We start from the raw sequence: 19,870 nt of genomic DNA on the forward strand, positions 1-19,870 counted from the left end.
CCCATTTGCTTATTTCAGATTTTTTCCTAGGCCTTCCAAATGAGTATATCTCGTAAATAGTCCTCCCAACAACTCCCATTTTTCAGCCCCACTTCCTCTTCTGCTATTTTATCTTTTGCCCATGAGTAGACTTGAATTCTTTTTTTTTTAAAGATTTTATTTATTTATTTTTAGAGAGAGGGGAAATAGAAACATCAATGTGTGGTTGTCTCTCACACGCCCCCTATTGGGGACCTGGCCCACAACCCAGGCATATACCCTGACTGGGAATCAAACTGGTGACCCTTTGGTTTTCAGGCTGGCACTCAATCCACTGAGCCACACTAGCCAAGGCAGTAGGCTTGAATTCTTAAGGTCTTCTCCAGGTACCCCCTCCTCCTTTAGTTTGGTTCAATTAACTCAACTTTGCTTCATCTCATTCTAGTTTATTGCTTCATTATCCGATATTTATTGTGTCCCACAATTTCCCTACCTGACAGTTTCTGCTTCCTTTGAATGTTTAGCCACAGGCAGTTGGTTTGTTACTTAGGTAAAACTCTTATCAAATTCACCATCACCCAGAATCTGGTCCTCAGTTCTTCAGGTCCCCCTTGCACCAGAGTTAATCCAACTCAGGAAGAATGTACAAAGTACTGAGAGAATGGTACACAACTCAGGACACCAATTCATTCATTTTAAAAGAAGAATACGACTGCCACATAGCCACATTTGACCAGCAGGCTCTCCTCATGGGAAAGCTACTCAGGAAGGCAAACCACAACCAGAAGGTTCCTCAGGGAGCAAGGAGAAAGCGGGATAATCTTAATGGCTCCACAGTGTCAAGCTACATTGAGCTACTGTTCCCAATTCCTCAAAATTGGGCTCTAGCCCTGGCTGGTGTGGCTAGATTGAGTGCCAGCCTGAGAACCAGGGGGTCGCTGGTTCATTTCCCAGTCAGGGCGTGTGTCTGGGTTGCCAGCCAGGTCCCTAGTCGGGGGTGAGGGGTGAGAGACAGCCACATGTTGATGTTTCTCTCCCTCTGTTTCTCCTTCCCTTCCCCTCGCTCTAAAGATATATAAATAAAACCTTTTAAAAAATTGGGCTCTTATCTTCTAAAAGGATGGGCACTGTGCCTGTCCCTGTCATGGAATTACACCAAAGCCCTGCTTTTTTTTATCATCCCCCCCCAACCTCTTAGATGCTGGGTGGGCAGATCACACCTCTTCTGCAACCTCGAGCAGTGTATATAGGCTTAGATATTTGGATCACCCATTTTTAGCCAACTGTTTTTTTGTTGATGGATGATAACCTCCATCACTGTGGAGTCGTCCAAGTTTTGTTCTCGGGTTTTGCAGCTATCTAGGTGAGGCCTCAGGTTTAGACTGCTTTATCATCATTAGCATAAGATTTTAGGAAAGTTACTTCAATCTCCTCATTTATCAAACTGAAAACTAACACTTGTCCTCCTCCCAAGGTTGTTCTAAGGCAGAGGTGTCAAACTCATTTTCACCAGGGGCCACATCAGCCTCGAAGTTGCCTTCAAAGGGCCGAATGTAATTTTTGGACTGTATAAATGTAACTTACTCCTTAACAGTTAAGGGAGAGCTAGGCTGCCCCTGGGTAGAAACAAGTGCTGGGCCGGATAAAACAAGGTGGAGGGCCGGATTTGGCCCCTGGGCCTTGTGTTTGCCACCTGTGTTCTAAGGATTTAGCCAGTTAACACAATAGTCTTTTGAAATTTGGGTAGGGGGTAGAGTATGTAGCCCTGGATGGGTAGCTAAGCTGGTTAGAGCGTCATTCTGATATGCCAAGGTTGAGGGTTTCACTCCCCATCAGGGCACATACAAGAAGCAATCAATGAATGCATAAATAAGTGGAACAACATTTTGATATCCCTCTTTCTCTACCCCCCACTCCTTCCTCTCTCTCTCTAAAATCAATAAATAAGCCCTGGCTGATGTAGCTCAGTGGATTGAGCACCAGCCTGCGAACCAAGGGGTCACTGGTTCAATTCCCAGTCAGGGCACATGCGTGGGTTGCAAGCCAGGTCCCCAATAGGGGTGTGTGAGAGGCAACCACACATTGATGTTTCTCGCCCTCTCTTTCTCTCTCCCTTTCCCCCTCTCTAAAAATAAATAAAATCTTTTAAAAATATATAAATAAATAAATTTAAAGTATGTAAATGCAAGATGAAATCATTCTTTCAAGACAAAGTCTCAATAGTTGCAAGAGGGAAAGAGTGGGGACATTTCAGCCACGCTCCGCAGCCTGGATTACCTATCTATGTAGCAGCCCAGTGTCTGTTATCAATAGAAGTGGGGTTCCATCTGGTCCAAGAACCACTGCCCTAAAAATACTTTACTAAGTCAACGTGAAGACATCCACAGACTAAGTATTGTGTTTCCCTGGTGTCCCAGTGCTCTTTCCTAAGTCCAGACTTAGTTGCGGAATACATGTGATGCTGCGAAAGGAACAGAAGACACAGAATCCTAAATCCTGGGTTGGAAACTGAGCTCTGCCATGTGCTCTTGGTGAGGTCCAGCCAAGTGTCACTCCTCTGCCTGAGCCCTCACCACCCCAATGGTAAAATGGGGACCTGCCCCTCAGAGTTGCTGTGAAGAGAGGATGTGGTAACCCTAGGTTAAAAAAGATTAGCATAGTGTCTGGCATGTAGAAGACACTCCCAAGATGCTCGTTTAAAATAGTAAAAATATCAGATCATGGGCATTCATTTGTCTGATGAGAGAAAGCAATTTATTACTAGTCTTCTCAAAATGCTTGCTTTCTTCAGAGGTTTTAATTTTGGCCTGACTTCTCACACTCTTGTTTATTCACTAAGGATATATTCTGTCTTGGTACCCTAACAAAATACTTGGAAGCCAAAACAGATAACTGGGCTGGCAGTTTACTTGGTCACTGTCTTAGCTGCTCAGAGAGTGGTGTTTAGCCCCAGGTTTCTTAAGTGGTAGCTAGGACAAGGCTTTACTTTTGCTCTGACTTCCAGCCCCCAGCGTCGATGTTGCCAGGCTGTCACATGGTAACAGGTTCCTCAATCTGATTACAAACTTGGCATCTTACTGCCCAGCTGAGTCTGTTCCATTCCTGTATCAGAGCAGCAAATATCCTGACAGTTCTCTCACAGGGACACAAGACTCACCATACCACCCAGTATTTCTCCCTAGGGGGTGCCCTGGTTCATACCCTCCCAATGACAACCGGGGAGCTGGACAGAAGGAGCAGGCGGCCTGCGGTATCGGTATGTAGCACCAATTACACACTTGGCTCGCCCCTTTGAGAGCTGGTCCTGTGCCCTTGTGGGTCCTCCACCTCCTGTCTTTTCCTCACTGCACTCCTCACAGGATTAGACACCCCCAAGATACAGGCCTGAGTTGAGCTCCCCGGCCCCTGCTGACCCGTCTCCTCCACTGAAAATAGTATGAAAAGTGCGCGTGTTGATTAACAGAGTCCTGTGCGGTGCCCCGTTGTCCATCAAGGGAGTTTCTATCCTATAACTAGGAAAACAGGTGGTGGATGCAGGGCAAAGAGCCTGACCAGAGAGCAAGGCTGACCCAGGATCCAGCCCAAGCTCTACACTGCAGAGCTCTGGGAACTTGGGATGTTACTTCACCCTCCAGCCTCAACTTCCTCATCAATGAAACAGGGATAGAGTACCTAAAGCATCCAGCACAGTGCTTTGCTGAACAGGCAGTCAGTAACAGCGGCCTCCTGGAATTGTCTTCTCTGTCTCATATTTAAAAATCCAACTTCCTAATTGTGTTGACTGTTATATATTTATCATGCATAAAATTTTCTGTATTTAAAGTTTTCAAGAAGTCCCCAACCTAGAGCTGAGCCCCAGCACCTGGCTGAATTAAGTTTAGCTGCCAGAGACTCTAGCCACACCAGCCTCTTCCCAGCCGACCCCCCCACCCCGCTTCTTGGGTTACAGCAATTTTTTCTATGAAGGGCCAGATAGTAAATATTTTAGGTTTTGCGAGCCATGTTGTCTCCGTACAAGGACTCTACTCTGTTGTCACAGCAGGAAAGTAGCCACAGACGATACATACAGAATGACTGAGGCTATGCTCTAATTAAACTTTATTTGCAAAAATAGGCTGCTGGTTGCAGGGGCCTTTGCCAACTCCTGCATGATTCTCAAACCTTACCAAGCAACAGACTCACCTGGGGGGCTTCTTCAAACTCAGATTGCTGGAGCCCACCCACAGAGTTTCTGACAGCTCCCAGGAGAGGGAACCACTTTGGGGAAGCACAGAAGCCTTTCCCACCCCTCTTCTTTCTCTGTGCACCTAAAACACTTCATCCCTACTATGAATACAGCATTTATTACGTTCTGTTAGGGTCAGTGGTTGGTGTGCTGGTCTCTGGGATCTTTAATCACCTTCCTATCCTAGTGTCCTATGACAGCAATTACTCATCCTGACTCAACTCAAGGAGGGTCCTGCCCTGCTCCTTGGAGGACCTTTCTCTCTGGAGCTCTGTGCAACATGAGCTCAGCCCTACCACAGAGAAGAGTAAAAAGGGACTTTGCCCCCATACCTGTCTAGCAACAGACCAGGAGGAAACATTACCTGCTCAGCCTAGACCTTGAACCTAGACTGTTTCCTGAGGAAATAAAAGGACGGTGAGTTGGGGGTTTGGTTTAATGTTGTTACTTTTTGCTTCTAAGTGGACTATTTTACTTTGTGATGTGTGAGGTTAAATCCAGATAGCCATCTGCTGCAGAAAACCAGTCTTTCTGAGTTAAGAGACTCAGAAGGTATTTAAAATGACCTGTAGTTAGGGCAAATCACGCCTGGTCTTGATAAAAAATATTTGAGTCCTTTCGCCATCTTGAGTGCCATGAGTCACAACAATTCCTGGGTCTACCTCCCTGGTTTTGGACCTACTGCCTACCTCCTGCTTTTTTTTTTTTAAGATTTTATTTACTTTTAGAGAGAGGGGAAGGGAGGGAGAAAGAAAGGGAAAGAAACATCAATGTGCAAGAGATACATGGTCGGTTGCCTCTCGCATGCCCCCAACTGGGGACCTGGCCTGCAACCTAGGGAGGTGCCCTGACTGGGAACTGAACCAGTGACCTTTCAGTTCACAGGCTGGCACTCAATCCACTGAGCCACACCAGCCAGGGCTACCTCCTGCTTTTTATTACCAAGGATGTTCTGCAAGGAATGCCAGGTGTGGACTCACACATGCTCCCCACCTCTCTTTGCTGGTGGGCATGGAGGAAGTATTGGCAGGAGCTCATCAGAGACAGGGGACCACTTATTCATGGTCTGGCTGCAAACGGCAGGTGTAACAATGACCTTCCACTTTCCAATTCCCAGGCCTGTTTGATGGAAGCTTATACAGAATTCCTTTGATCTTTGAAGTTTCAAGACCATCCCTACCTAACTAACCTTCCATGCCTCACTCTTTCCATTCCAAAATAATAGACAAAGCCAGGAGTAGGGACTCCTTCCCCTCTCCATCTATGTTTTTCCCCTCCCCATCCTGATGAGCTCCGTGAACAATGCCCAAGGTACAAACATTTGCTGCTCATTTAGACTAGAGTGCAGAGAAGCCAGGACATGGAAGTTAGCACAGCAAAGGAGCAGCATGGACCCCAGAGTGGCTTAGAATTCCTTCTGATATTCCCTGTCCCCAAAATCTTGTTACCCCTGCCTGCCATCAGTTTTGCATCAATAAACTTAATGTTCCCCTCATTGCCAGATGAAGGAAAGGAGGGCAGCTGAAGACTGATCCCTGACCGTGGCACGTAAACAGCCTATGGATTGCACTTGACAGTTAATAAAGGAAAGGCCCAGCAATTTTCTGATGCCTTTTTGCCTTAATTGGATTGAGCATCCATAAGCTATGGGGAAATCCTCAGTTTGAAGAGAAAGACCCCACAAGATAGGAATTCACATTTCCACTCATTCATCCATTCAAACTGTCAGTCCCTCAGTCAACACTGATATTTGTCGAGTGTCTGATTACCTGTGCTCAGCACTGTGCTAACCTCTTTCAAGTAAAGTGGATACAAGAACTCCCAAAGTCCACACGGCACTCTCCTGGAAGACAATATCCAGCCAGGAGGTCAAGAGCACAAGCTTACTTTCAGACATATCTGAACTTGAATCTGATTCTGATGGGTGACCTTTGGCAAGTTATTTAACCTCTCTGCCCTCAGTTCCCTCTTGGGGTTAATAATACCAACCGCCAAGGGTTGTCTTCAAGACTAAGTGAGACCATCTGCGTAAAGCAGTCTGCACAGAGCCATCCCATCACGATGCTCTTGGCTCACGGGGCCAGCTCTCAGGCTGAGAGACTCCTTCCCTTCCCCTGGCAACCTGCCATTCGCTGGGAAGCAGATGACACCCACAGTATCTGCCTTCAACGATATTAGAAACCTGCTGTTGACAATGCTCTTAGTTTCTTCATCTATAAAATGGGGATAGTGGTGATAGTCCCCTGAGAGGATCTGCAAAGAGCATTAGTGCAGAAGCCTGACAATGCACCTTGCCTGAGGAAAGGACTAAGGAATATTAGATTCCAGTAGCAGCCTGTGGCTTGTCATCAGATGCTACTGCAGCCCTGAGGGCTGTCTTTAATAAGAGATATTTTAAAATTCCTGAACCCACTTCATGCTATATTTGCTCATACACAGAGGTTTATTCAGTGTTAATCACATTAATGTGCTATTTCATTTCACGCTGTGTAATGCCAACTTCAGCAAGTGCCAGGAAAGAACACAATTTACTCTCAAAGGGACCTCATACTGTGTTCACCCAAAGGCACCTCGTCAAGGCATCTCAGAGCCCCAGTGACCTCTGGGGCGACCCCCTCATTCCCCTAGGGTGCCCAGAAGCCTTAAGCAGCCCACCTTTCAAATGTCTCTCTGTCCATACTGAATTTTACCCTCAACTAGAAAACTCTTAGGCTTTTTATTAGTGATCTTTTATTCTTTTTAAGATTTTATTTATTTATTTTTAGAGAGGGGGAAGGGAGAGAGAGTGAGAGAAACACGGACGGTTGCCTTTTGTATGCCCCTAACTGGAGACCCAGCCTGCAACCCAGGCATGTGCCCTGACTAGAAATTAAACCGGTGACCCTTTGGTCCACAGGCCAGAGCTCAATCCACTGAGCCACACCAGCCAGCCAGGGCCATCTTTTACTTTTTGAACAGTTACCCAAATACAAGCTGTGCTTGCTATTCAGTCAAAGCTCCCCATCAAGTGTCATTAAGGGACCCTGAGGGTACAAGAGTTTGGAGGGTCCTTTGAGAGCTCCTGGTTCAAACCCCTTGTGTTACAAACGTAAAAACACTTGTCTGAGGCCCAGACTAGGAAGGATTTAAATCTCTCTGTTGGCTCCTTCCCTAAGCCAATATGAATAATCTTCATTCAGTTCTTAAACAAAAAAAACCAAATTCGCCAACTTTTTCTTGGCCCTGTGCTCCAATCTACTTGCCCTCCTGGCCTTTGTTGGCCAAGAGCCTCAGATCTTACTTTATGAAGAAAATGTCAGTCTGCCCTCCACATGCTCAGGACCATTACCTGCCTGTCCAAGAACTTTGCCCTGAGGTCCTAGCCAGGTTGCTCAGTTGGTTAGAGCTTCATCCCAATACACCAAGGTTGTGGGTTCCATCCCTGGTCAGGGCACATATGAGAATCAACCAATGAATGCATAAATAAGTGAAACAACAAACTGATGTTTCTCTGTCTCTTTCTCTCTCTCTCTCTCAAATTAAAAAAATATATATTTAAAGAACTTTGCCCTGTACCTCTCAGTACTTTCTTATATTACCAATTTCTCCCTTTCCACAGGACCATTCCTGTCAACATACAGAAATGCTCATTTTTTAAAATTTTGTATAAAACCTTCCCTTGACCTCACATTCTCCTCCAGTTACTTACTATACCACTTCTCGCCTTGAAAACTATGCTGTTTCTGTAACAGGGCACAACCAAGGGGGGCCCCAAATAGTGATCTGTAATGGGGTCCAGAACTCAGTGTCCAGGAAATATTAAATATATATACATATATATACATATATATATATATACATATATACACATATATATACATACACACACACACACACACACATGATGTCCTCTACAAGTCTGAGCTGCAGGATGGGACGCGTGGAGGAGCAGGGCCATTGAGAGTTGTTTTGAATAGCAACAGTTTTGCAGATAACCTCTAGAATGGTCGTTTAACATATCTATAACCTTTAACTGGTTTCATAAGATATGTTAAACATCTGTGGCCATGCTTTGAGCCAGGGGGATGGGAGTGACTTCAACCCAGGATGTAACTGGGAAGCAACTCCCCCTGGTTACAGAGTTTGCTTAACAGCTTGGAGATGATTGGCTCCACACCGCAGGGCCACACTTGCCCGGACTTACTATGGCAGCCCAGTAAAGCTGGAAAAATTCGGAAATGCTGGCAGCTGTGTCCAATTGTGGGAGGAGTCAGAAACGGTGTGGCAGAGGAAGATTGGCACTGGGATTTAAACCCAGACGCAGCAGCCATGTGGCCTCTTTTTGGGACCTTGTGGCTTGGGCAGAGAAGAACCATGGACTTCTATTTCTTTTTCTGAGATACGGTACCCTGGACTGGGCAGAGGGGGAAGGAAGGACTGTGCATTTGTGGGTATTCTAAAGGACTTTGGGATATCAATGAAGACATTAAGTTATTACTCTTAAGTTTGTATAACTCTTTAAATAAATAATCCCTTTCCTTTTCACCAATCTCTGGTATGGAGAGACGTCCTTCCCTGGTGGTGGGCAAGGCGAACCTAGTATGGGGTGGGGGACCCCCGGAACACAAGTGTGGGTCCATTCAGTAATAGTAGATTGTTCACTGCCCCCCTCCCAGGTCTGTTCTGTAACATTTCCACTTCCCCATCATCTGCCGTTCACTCTAAATTACTTGTTCACATTTTCTGAGGACAAATTTAAGCCTACAGCAAAGTTGAAAAAGTGTTAAAATATCCTGTACCTAGATTTTTCCAATTAGCATTTCACCACATTAGCTTTCTTTCTCTGCTAGATAATATACCAATATATAAATATAAATAGAATGTATACATAAATAATAAATATATAAATATCTGTATGTATATATGTTTAGTTTGTTCTTATTACTGAACCACCAGAAAGTATCAGGCATCCTGCTTATTCACCGGTAAATACTACAATAAATACTACAACATGTGTCTCCTAAGAACCAGGATTCCCTCTTACATAACACAGAGACCATTATCACACACACACAAAATTCACGCTGATACAATATTATCTAATATAAAGTTCATTTTCAGATTTCCCAATTTGCCCCCTAAATGCCCTTCACACGCAATGATGAGGCCAACCACAATTTTACTTCCAGATCCAGTATTCCACCCACATTGTCCAAGGTCAGGGTAACTTCATTAACAAATCTAAAGGGTCCTTCTCTGGTCACTGTAGGGACTCAACCAGGGCTAAGAGGTCTGGGTTTTTCACTCTCCTTCTTTGCTCTCTCCCCTCTACTAGTTGGAGACTACAGGCCTTAGTGCTGGGCGCTCGGCTGGTCTCATCTACACCCTGGCTTCAACACCAATTGCATGCCGCTGCCGCCCACATTTGCAGCACCCTGACCCATCTCGCCAACTCCACTGTCTTCTTCTTAACATCTCCCAGGGACGTACCATCGACCCCAGAATTAACTTGTCCAAACGGAAGACTTCATGTCTTCTTCCCTTCTTTCCCATCTTGGTAACAGCATCACCATCACGTGCCATCCGTCCGGATTCCACCCATCCCTTCCAGGCCTCCCACCGTTGAGTCCTGTCTGGACTCCGCTCCCTCCATCGTCACCACCACCACTGACGTGGGGTCCGCCATCATCAACCTGAGGACCCCAGGAGCCGCCAAACTGCTCTCCGCCCTTGCCCCACGCCCACCGTACTTTTTCCACCTGCGCTAAACTTTGAAAATGTCATCCATGTCAGGTCAATTCCTCCCTTAAAATCATTCAACAGCTTCTAACTGTAGTGAGAAAACCTCCAACACAGGAGGGCTTAAGAGGCCCTGGTCCACCATTTTCTCTGGTAGCTGGACACTGACCTCCGTTCACTCCTTGCATGCTGAGACTTTCGTCCCTCGGGACTTCTGTTGAACTGGCTTTTGCCTCAGACTACAAAGTTCTTACCTGGAGCCTCCGCGGCTGGCGGCTCCTCGGCCGTCATGTCTGCCCTCTCAGGAATGTCCTACGAAGGGCTCTGATTGGCTTACTCGGTGTCACATGCACATCCCTGTCCAATCATCTGCCGTCACAGAGTGGGTCACTGGGAAGAAACATGGCTGCTACAAGCCACTGCGGTTCCTTCCGGGATAGGAGGACCGGAAGCGGGAGCAGGTCTCAGAGGAGGAGGTGGGTGATTGACCCCACGCGCTCTGTCTTCCTGCCCTCAGTCTTCAGTCTGCTGGGCTCTCGATAGCAAGTAACCTATTGGGAACCCCCCCTTCTGTTTTCCGATAAAAGCTTGTTTGTGGCTCATTATGTTCCCTCCATACCATCAAAGCTCTTCTTTATCTTCATTGAAGTCCTTATCATCGCATCAACATTCCCCCATGGTGAAAGCCCGCAACTTCAAGTTTATTCTCAGTTTCACACACAGCCTGCTTTCCACACCGCATACTCATCACCAATCCCATCCAGTGTGTGGGTTAAATGTGGCCCCACCCTGTTCTCGCCCGCCCTTCTGTCCTCATTTCCACAGCATTGGTTCATCCCACCCTGTTGCAATTAATGGAACCTTCTACTCACTGACCTCCCAGCTCTGGTCGGTGCCATACTCCCCACCCCCCACCTTCCGTCCCCAACACACACACACACACACCCTTCATCGCCTGTGATTCTCTGTCCATCTGAATTGCTGTCAGAGGTGACTTAAATGTCCATGTAATGATTCTGTGGTCCTTTTTCAGTTTCTACACTGGCCCTCTGATGCCTACAGGATAAACCCCCAACTCTTCAGCATGGCATTTGAGGCCTCCACCATCTGCCTGGGAGGGACAGATTGGAAGACAATTCTAATTCTCATGAGATCTCAGAGAACTGCCCCACCCACTGTCCTACTGAAACAGTGGAAATCCTGTCCATTGGCTGGTCCACCCCATAAGGGGGTTTTTGTGAAATTCTATCCCTTTGGCCACATACCATCCCCCCATTCCATCCACCAGGAAAAAACCCTTCATCCTCCAAGAGCCTGCTGGAGGGTTATCTGCTCTGTGACATCCTCCCCTGAGAAGTCCTGCTCTTCTGTGGTCCAGGAAAATGCAAGTCATAGCAAGAAACTTATAAATAGAAATCATTTCCATACGAATAAATGTAAAAAAAAGCTGGATTCAATGCTCTTAATGCCACCATTCCAAACTCCTTACCTACTGGTATTTCTCCCACAGTTAGACTGCCCACGTGCGTAAAGAGATGCTAAAGACTTTACACAACAATTTTTCCCACACATTTCCCTGAGACAGTGTGACTTGGGCAGAGGGGGAAAAGGTGGAGGGAAGCATTCACCCACACCTACTTCCATCAACTCTGCCCCTCCACTTGGGAGGCTAATGCCCACTGAGGCCACATTTGTGATTTTCATGGGGCCTGGGCACTTAGGCTTTCATGGGCTCTTTCATATATATATACACACACACACACATAGTTTTTTAAAAGATTTTATTTATTTTACTTTTGAGAGAGGGGAAGGGAGTGGGAAAGAGAGGGAGAGAAACAGCAATGTGCAAAAGATACATCAACTGGTTGCCTGTCTCACTTCCCTAACTAGGTACATGGCCTGCAACCTTGGCATGTGCCCTGACTAGGAATGAAACCAGTGACTTTTTGGTTCCTTTCAGTTTGCAGGCTGGCGCTTAATCCACTGAGCTGCACCAGCAAGGGCAAAATATATATGTGTAAAATATTTTTTCTCCTTTTTATATATTTTATAATCCTCTTGATATAAAACAACCAATCTAGGCTGCCTTCATTATCACATATTCATTACTCTCATATTCATTTTTCTTCTGGATTTAAAATAAATTTAAATTAAAACATTTTCCAGGGCCCCTAAAGATATGGGCCCCATGCACTGTGCCGTAATGGAGAATGTGTCCTGTGCCTCCGAGAAGAGCTGACCCTGACTAAGGGCAAAAAACTTAAATTCATTGGAAGCCCAAAGGCCTTACCTCCATCCTCACTGCTCTTTAAGACCTTACAGAAGACATGTAGATTAGTGTTTTCTGCTACAATCTTATCAAGACTCACTCAAAAATGTCTTTATCTTCTCCAGGCAAACGTTGCCAAGGGACATACCATTCACCCGCTTGCTAAATACACAACATATAACAAAGTGTGTCTTCCACAAATGAGTCATAAATATAGCATAGCCCACAGAGGTCAGCATGTGATGTTGTTCTCTGCAAGGAGTTAGGACTGAGTTATGGGGGCCTTTGGGCTGCGAGATTATTATTATTGTTTATATCCAATTCACAGTTAAGGAAACTGAGAATCAGAGGAATTTTGTAACTGGGCCAAGATGACACAGGGAACAAATGAGGTGGCGACTCCAGGACTTCAACACCAGTCTTTTACACTTTTATGAGTTGCTTTGGACATTTTGAATTTGAGTTGCCCGAGGGCATTCCCCAGAAGAGAGATACCCAGGAGGTATTTAGATAAACTAGTTCAAGGGTTAAATGAGATCCTTAGCTTGTAACACAGATTTGGAAGTTATCTGAGTACTGGGCATTTAAAGACTCAAGGTGGATCAGCTCATTCACTCCATTGCACTGGTGGGTTCCAGGCCAGTGGGCTTCCCTAGACTGTTTCTTCCCCTTTCAACCATCCTGACCAGGCCTCAACCACCAGGTTGCTGAGCAGCCTTGCTCTCTTGCTGGATCTCATCCCATTCTTTCCCAGGTACACTTGGCTTCTGAGAAACATTTAGATGTCACCTTCTGTCCATAGAAGCTTTCAGCTCTGGCCCCACTCTTTCCCACCGGATTAGATGACAGAATTTGACTTTTCCTTACTTTGATGCCTGATGCTGTCTATAGACCCAGCTCTTGGATGACATTCTGTGTACTCACTTATTAAGCACCTATATGTGCCAGACACCATTGTAAATACTGAGGATACAACTGTGCACAAAATAAACGAAGTCCCCAACCTCAAGGAGCGTCTAGACTAGAGGCAAGAGGCAGATAATAAAAACAGTGTGTCATGAGGGCCCTGGCTGGTGCAGCTCAGTGGATTGAGGGCTGACCTGCTAACCAAAAGGTCACTGGTTTGATTTCCAGTCAAGACACATGCCTGGGTTGTGGGCCAGGTGCCTAGTTGAGGGTGTGTGAGAGGCAACCAATTGATGTATCTTTTGCACATTGATGTGTCTCCCCCCTTTTTCTTCCCCCCTGCCTTCCCCTCTCTCTAAAAATAAATAAATAAAATCTTAAATAAAACACTGTGTCATGAGGAAGATAAAGCCCCATAAGTAGTATGCCTGAGGGCATAGAAAGGATTCTGAGTGATAGTGGAGACGCTTGTCAAGGGTGTCAGCAGGGAAGGATTCTGGGGAAGAGGGAGACTCTTTGAGCCGAGTCCTGCATGAGGAAAAGGTCCCAACCAAGAGAAGATGGGGAACATACAGGGCCTTTCCGACAAGAGCAGCAAGTCCTGAGGGGGTCCATGCTTGGTGTGTCTGAAAGGTCTGCCTGATGGGAGAGCGGAGAGGGGCTTGGAAAGGAAGAAAGAGCCAAAGGTGGGCAGGGGGTGCTGCCCTGAGCCACAAGATCCAACCCAGGGTGGCCAAGGGTCAGTTAACAAACTGGGAAGGGAAAAATAAAAGTCAAGAGAAGACACTTTCTTAAGGAAGGAGAAAGAGGGAGAAAGGAGCAAGAAAGAAGCAGCAGCAGGAATATCTACACAATTTGCAGGGCCCCTTCTTTTAAAAATTATCAAGAATTTCAAGACAGCAACAGCAGAGCACTGAGCCGAGCCTGGCACTGTGCAACTGAATGGGACGCACACACAGGTCGCCCTGCCAGCGGCAGAATCCAGGTCCTCCCCTCACCCCAGGCTGAGCCAAGCCTCACAGGCAGGGCCCCCCACAGGGTAAAGGTGGTGGATGAAGAATTTCTAATTTGATGAAAATGTTGTGATTTGTACCATGCTGTAAAACTAACACAATTTATGTAGTTGATTTCATGGGCTTTTTTAAAAAAGATTGTATTGATTTTTAGAGAGGGGTAGGGAGGGAGAGGTAGAGAAACATCAATGTAGGAGAGAAGCGTTGACATAAGAGAAAGACGTCAATCGTATGAGCCCTGATTGGGGACTGAACCCACAATCCAGGCATGTGCCCTGACTGGGAATTGAACCTGCGACCTTTAGTTTTGTGGGACAACCCCCAGCTGAGCCACACTAGTCAGGGCTGTAGTTTTTTGTTTTTTGGTTTTTTTTTGTAATCCTCACCAGAGGACATGTTTGGACATGTTTCCATTGATTTTAGAGAAAGGAAGGGAGAAAGAGAGAAACAACGTGAGAAAGAAACATGGATTGTTGCCTCCAGTACACTCCCCAATTGGGGATGGAACCCGAAACCTAGACATGTGCCCTGCCTGGAAATCGATCCAGCAACTTTTCAGTGCACAGAATGGTGCTCCAACAAACTGAGCCACGTGGCCAACACTGATTTCATGGGCTTTTGATAGTTATGTTACACTTCTGACAGTTGTAGTTATTCCTTTTTCCTTGGGAGATTTTGGGGGAGTGGACAGGAACCTGTGCTGTCTCTCCTCTCTCTCCCCCTGAACTTGCAGGCAACAGGGTTAACCTCTGAGCTGGTGTAACATTTTCTGATTTCCGGGCAGGCAGAGTTGGTTGGAGGCAATTATGCTGAAATCCATATATTATGTCAAATATCACTTATATCAAGCTAACCCTCCTTTATCTTAGGCTAATTGCCTTACAGTTAACACTAGTGTCTGACTTTGGTAAACCATTTACCCTCTGTGAACCTCAGATTTCCTCATCTGTAAAATGGAGATAATTATACCACAGGGGCACTGTGAGGATTAAACATATGAAAAGCTTTTTAAAGCACATTAAGGGCTAAACAAATGCCCATTAGCGTTACTGCAGACCTGCTCAGCAGTTGCTTCACTGGTGTGATGGGGAACCTCGGGACAGCCAAGGTTTGAAAGAAACCTCTCTTGCGATCCTACTCCCAGGCTTTGGTGTATTCTTAACCATCAGCTTGTGATCTCCAGTCCCTCGAGCAGCGTTCTTTCATGAGGGGATCCCCTCAGCTTGTCAGTTATGTCTCAGATCACAGGCTAAAAATCCTGGCTTATACACCAGACTCTTGTGAGTTGGGCCGGCTTCATAATTTTAATGACCCAAGAAGAATCCAGACCCTTATTGGCCCTGAGGGTCAGTAGTAGATACATGATCATTCTCACTCATTTCTTAATAAATAGTGTGCTGGATAATACTCTTATTAAAATGTGCTAGAGGCAGATACATTGATTACCAGCGTGAATAATGGCCCCTTAAGCTTGTATTTGTGAGGCAATGTTCTCCACGCTGTGGGGTAGAGAATGTGGAAGTCTACCATGATCCTCCGGCCTTTGAAATCACTGTTTCTCTTGCCTAGAAGGCTCTTCCCCCAGACATCCCCTAAGGAATGTCAGCTCCTCCAGCAGACCTTCCCTGTCCACTCTGTTCCAGAGGGTCCTTTCCTCTGTTTCCCGCCACCTCTCTCTGTTTCCTACCCTGCTTAGTTTTTCCCGGCACACGCCCACCTGATACACATATTATGGATTTGTTGTTGGGATCTCCCCATCCAAATGTGACCTCCAGGAGAGCTGATTCAGTCTGCTCTGTTCAATGCTGTTTCCAGGCCTACGGATCAGAGCCTCTGACCAGCAATGGGATCCACCTAGAATTTATTCTATGCTGTTGTTTTCATTGTATTTATTTTTTTAAAATACCTTCTGTTCATGACAACTGATATTATTTTGCATTTATAGCAGTGATATAATCATCTTAAAAACATATTTAAGCATGTCAGTAATTTTAAAAGATCAAATAGTGGTGGTACTCGGATGTCGATGTTTAGGAAGATGAAACAAAAACATTGCTCTGTGGTTGCCTTGTGGGGGCTGTGCCCGGCCTGTAAACCCACTCGGGAGCTGCACACATCACACGCAGATGTAGATGCACACACACGCAAACACACACATGACATGCCTGTATTACTAAGACATCAAGCCTTCGGAGCTAAGTCATGGTCTCCTCCTCCAGGTGGACTGAGGACAAGAGAGGTCCTCAGAGAGCCGAGGGGAATAGTGGTGAATCACACTTCCCCTGGCTCTTCCGAGGCCTCTCTGCATTTCTGCCCTGGGAGTCCACAAGACCCTGTCTTCTTCTACCTTGTGTTTTCTCATTTCAGCCAGCCTGAGCTGCTGCTCCTTGTGACACAGCCCTGTCTGTGCACTGTGGGCTTCTGAAGTGAAATGCAGACTGTGCCAGTGGGGGTCTTAGGAGGTGGGAGGGTACTGGCAGGACAGGAAGAAGCTGCTTAGTCATTCAGTCCTCATTCATGAGCCCCAACCAAGGCCCAGGTGCTGTGCTAAGTGTTGAGAATACAAAGATCCCCCAAGGAACTACTCATTAGTGAGCTCCATTGAATGTCAGCCTTAATTTCCCTGTAAAGAGAGTAATGGGAACCAAGGTCAAGGAGGGTGTGGGGGGCTTACTGACAGCAGGGCACGTCAGGGCTTCCTCCATTCCTAGTCACCCCCTGGGAAGTGTTTGTCTAACATGTCATTGCTGATTAATGTTTAATATATGACTCTTTCTAAGGATATTTTAAGTTTTAATGGAGAAATCCAAATGCAGAGAAAGAAAGGAAGGGAATGAATGAATGCATGCAATTTGGGGCTCACCTCTGGGAAAAGATGCCCAACTTGAGCTTTTGGTCAGGGCCTCTGGCTGCTGTGTCTTAGGTTCCCCAACTGCAGCATAGGATCTGATTGTGGCTATTTGTCCTACAACGTGGTCACACAATGCAGTCTGCTAACTATAGTCGAGACAGTGTCCAATCTTGAACCTAGAAATTCACTGAAATAAAGTGAGGTGGCCGTGATCTATACTTCAGTGTTTTTACCTGTGAGACTCACCATCAGCACTTCTTCCACCTCTCAAATCATAACCTGCACACGAAATTAGGGAACATACAAAAATCTGTAACGCATCGATGCAGCTGGGCTCTGAAAATAGCAGCTGCAGCCACCAACCAAAGAACAGGCCTTTGTGAAGAGTGAAAGAAGCTGTTTGTCCTGAGCTCATCTTGTAAGGCGCAGTTAGGACTCCTCGCTATTACTAAAGTAATGTCGTCAAGCAAAGAGAGGAATCAATTAGAGGAAAGTAGGAAGTCTTAGTCCATTACAGTATCCTTTCCTGCTAAGGTTCCAGGGCCCTAATTTTCCAACCAGAGCCCAACAGAGCATGAACTTACAGAAGGCAGGCAGTGGACCAATTACAAAGCATAGGTTTGACAGCATTAGCAGAGGCCAGGCTCGAGGTAAAGTATACAAAATCAGAGATGAATCATTTTGTGGTGTAAGGACCCGTGCTCTTGGAGTGATTGTGTTACACCCTGACCTGGACATCGCCTTCAGGAACATGGCTCCACTCCAATAGCTCCAGTGCACCTGTTTCAAATTAAACTGTCCCTCATTTTTCAAACAACATTGAACTTGATCTCCTCAGCCCAATTAACACTACTTAGGAAGCTCAGTCAGTTTCAGATACACTTCTCCATTATGCTTGAATCTAAACCACAACTTCCTGAGCAGTTTCACACGTGGAGCTACCTACCTAGCCAACGCAGCACTTTTTTTCTTTTTTCATGAGAAATATCAAGCGATGCCATTCGGAGTCAGCATGGCAGTCCAGTCTGTTTTTCTGAGTGGCACTGAGGTCATACTTCAACCTACTCTGACCATGTTTCAGTGTCCTCTGCTCATCAGCAATTCCAAGTTGAAAAAATTATGCAAATTCTCTTGGGGAGTTCAAGTTAGCCTGACAGATAAAAAGTCAGGGAGCAGAGGGAGAGCTTAGCAGATGGCAGAGAAGAAAAGGGAGCGGGGGTCAGGAAGAGGCTCACCTGTTTTACTTAAGCCAAGGCCCAAGTCAGGTGTTAGGAACACGAAATAAAAACTGTTCCTGCTGCTTCGAAAAGCTTCAGAGATGCCAAAGGAGGGTCCTTAGTGGACCACTGAGTTAATGTATCTGTCCTTCATTTCAAAATATAAATACCATTCCAATGACTCAGTCTATTCCTTTTAAATAAATTCAGCGTGATGGAAAAGACGGGAGCTCCCTTCTCTCCTACCTCTTCAGACCCCTTAGGTGAAGCTAAGCAAGGTAGATGTGAGCACAGGGGTAGAGAGGCGGTGGCCCCATGGGATTACTGGGTCCAGGGCAGGGTGAGGAGGGTGTCTATATAAGGACATGGTCGCAATAGTGGCTTGGAATGGAGTGTCAGAGCCTGAGAGGTGAGAAGGGCATCTATGTGTGGGTGGTAGCAAATGAATGGTTATGTGTGATGGGATTGGCCCAGTATACCGTATTTAGCTGTGTATAATGCGTACTTTTTGGCCCAAATTTTTGAGGGAAAAATAAAGATGCACTTTATACATGGGTATGATTACAAAATCCTGTGAATAATGCGTGGCAAATTGTGGGTGTGCATTATATACAGCGAAAGACGGTTAACAAGGATCATGGGAGTTTGGGATTACTGGAAAAGGGAACTACAAGTATAGAGAGGGAGAAAGAGAGGGAGAGAAACATCAATGTGTGAGAGAAACATCTATTGGTTGCCTCTCATAAGCCCCCAACTGGGGACCTGGCCTGAAACCAGGCATGTGCCCTGAGTGGGAATGCAACGGGGTGCTCAGTCCACTGAGCCACAGCAGCCACAGTTGAACTGATGGTTTTCAATATATGTAAGTATAGAACCATAGATTCAAGTGTTTGTATCCATACATACATATATCCCTCGGCCCCATTCAATTAGGTGGCCTAGGAATGGGGACACCCTAATAGTAGTAAGCACACTTAGCTTGGTTTCTAAATACCTTTCTCCACCCAAGAAACAGAACTCCTTAGGGAAAATGGCTGGTTCAGACTGGGGCGAAGTACAAGATGAGCCTAGAACAGCTTGTGCTTCAAGTCTTCAAAGCATGACAGGGACGTGTCAAAAGGTTACAGAAGCTTTGGAAGGGGCTCCCACTGGCCAAATCTGGGATAATATGAGCATTAAAATAATAATAGTATATCATTGAATTAAAAGTAACCCATCAGTCCATATTAAGCAAATGGATGAGAAAAGAAAGTTCTCCTCATAGAACACCAACGAATAAATATGGAAGTGATGGGATTAGAAAACACAGCTCTGGCTGGTGTGGATTGAGTGCTGGCCTGCGAGTCAGAGGGTTGCTGGTTTGATTCCTGGTTCAATTTGTAGTTAGGGAGCATGCCTGGGTTGTAGGCCAGGTCCCCAGTTGGGGGTGAGTGAAGCAATCAATCGATGTATCTCTCACACACTGCTGTTCTTTCTCCCTCCCTTCCTCTAAAAGTAAATAAATAAAATCTAAAAAAAAATAAAATAAAAAACACTATGTGACAACTATTAGATTAGTCATCAGCCACGAAACATCAAAAGATGCTGAAACCAGGGGGTAGTTGGGTGAGGAATGGGGTTTTTAGTCTAAAGCACTACTCTATAAAATGCTTACCAGTAACTTTCCAGCGGAGAATCCCAGCAGACATCACC

The sequence above is a fragment of the Desmodus rotundus genome, chromosome 9 (genome assembly GCF_022682495.2).
Source record: "Desmodus rotundus isolate HL8 chromosome 9, HLdesRot8A.1, whole genome shotgun sequence".
NCBI lineage: Eukaryota > Metazoa > Chordata > Mammalia > Chiroptera > Phyllostomidae > Desmodus > Desmodus rotundus.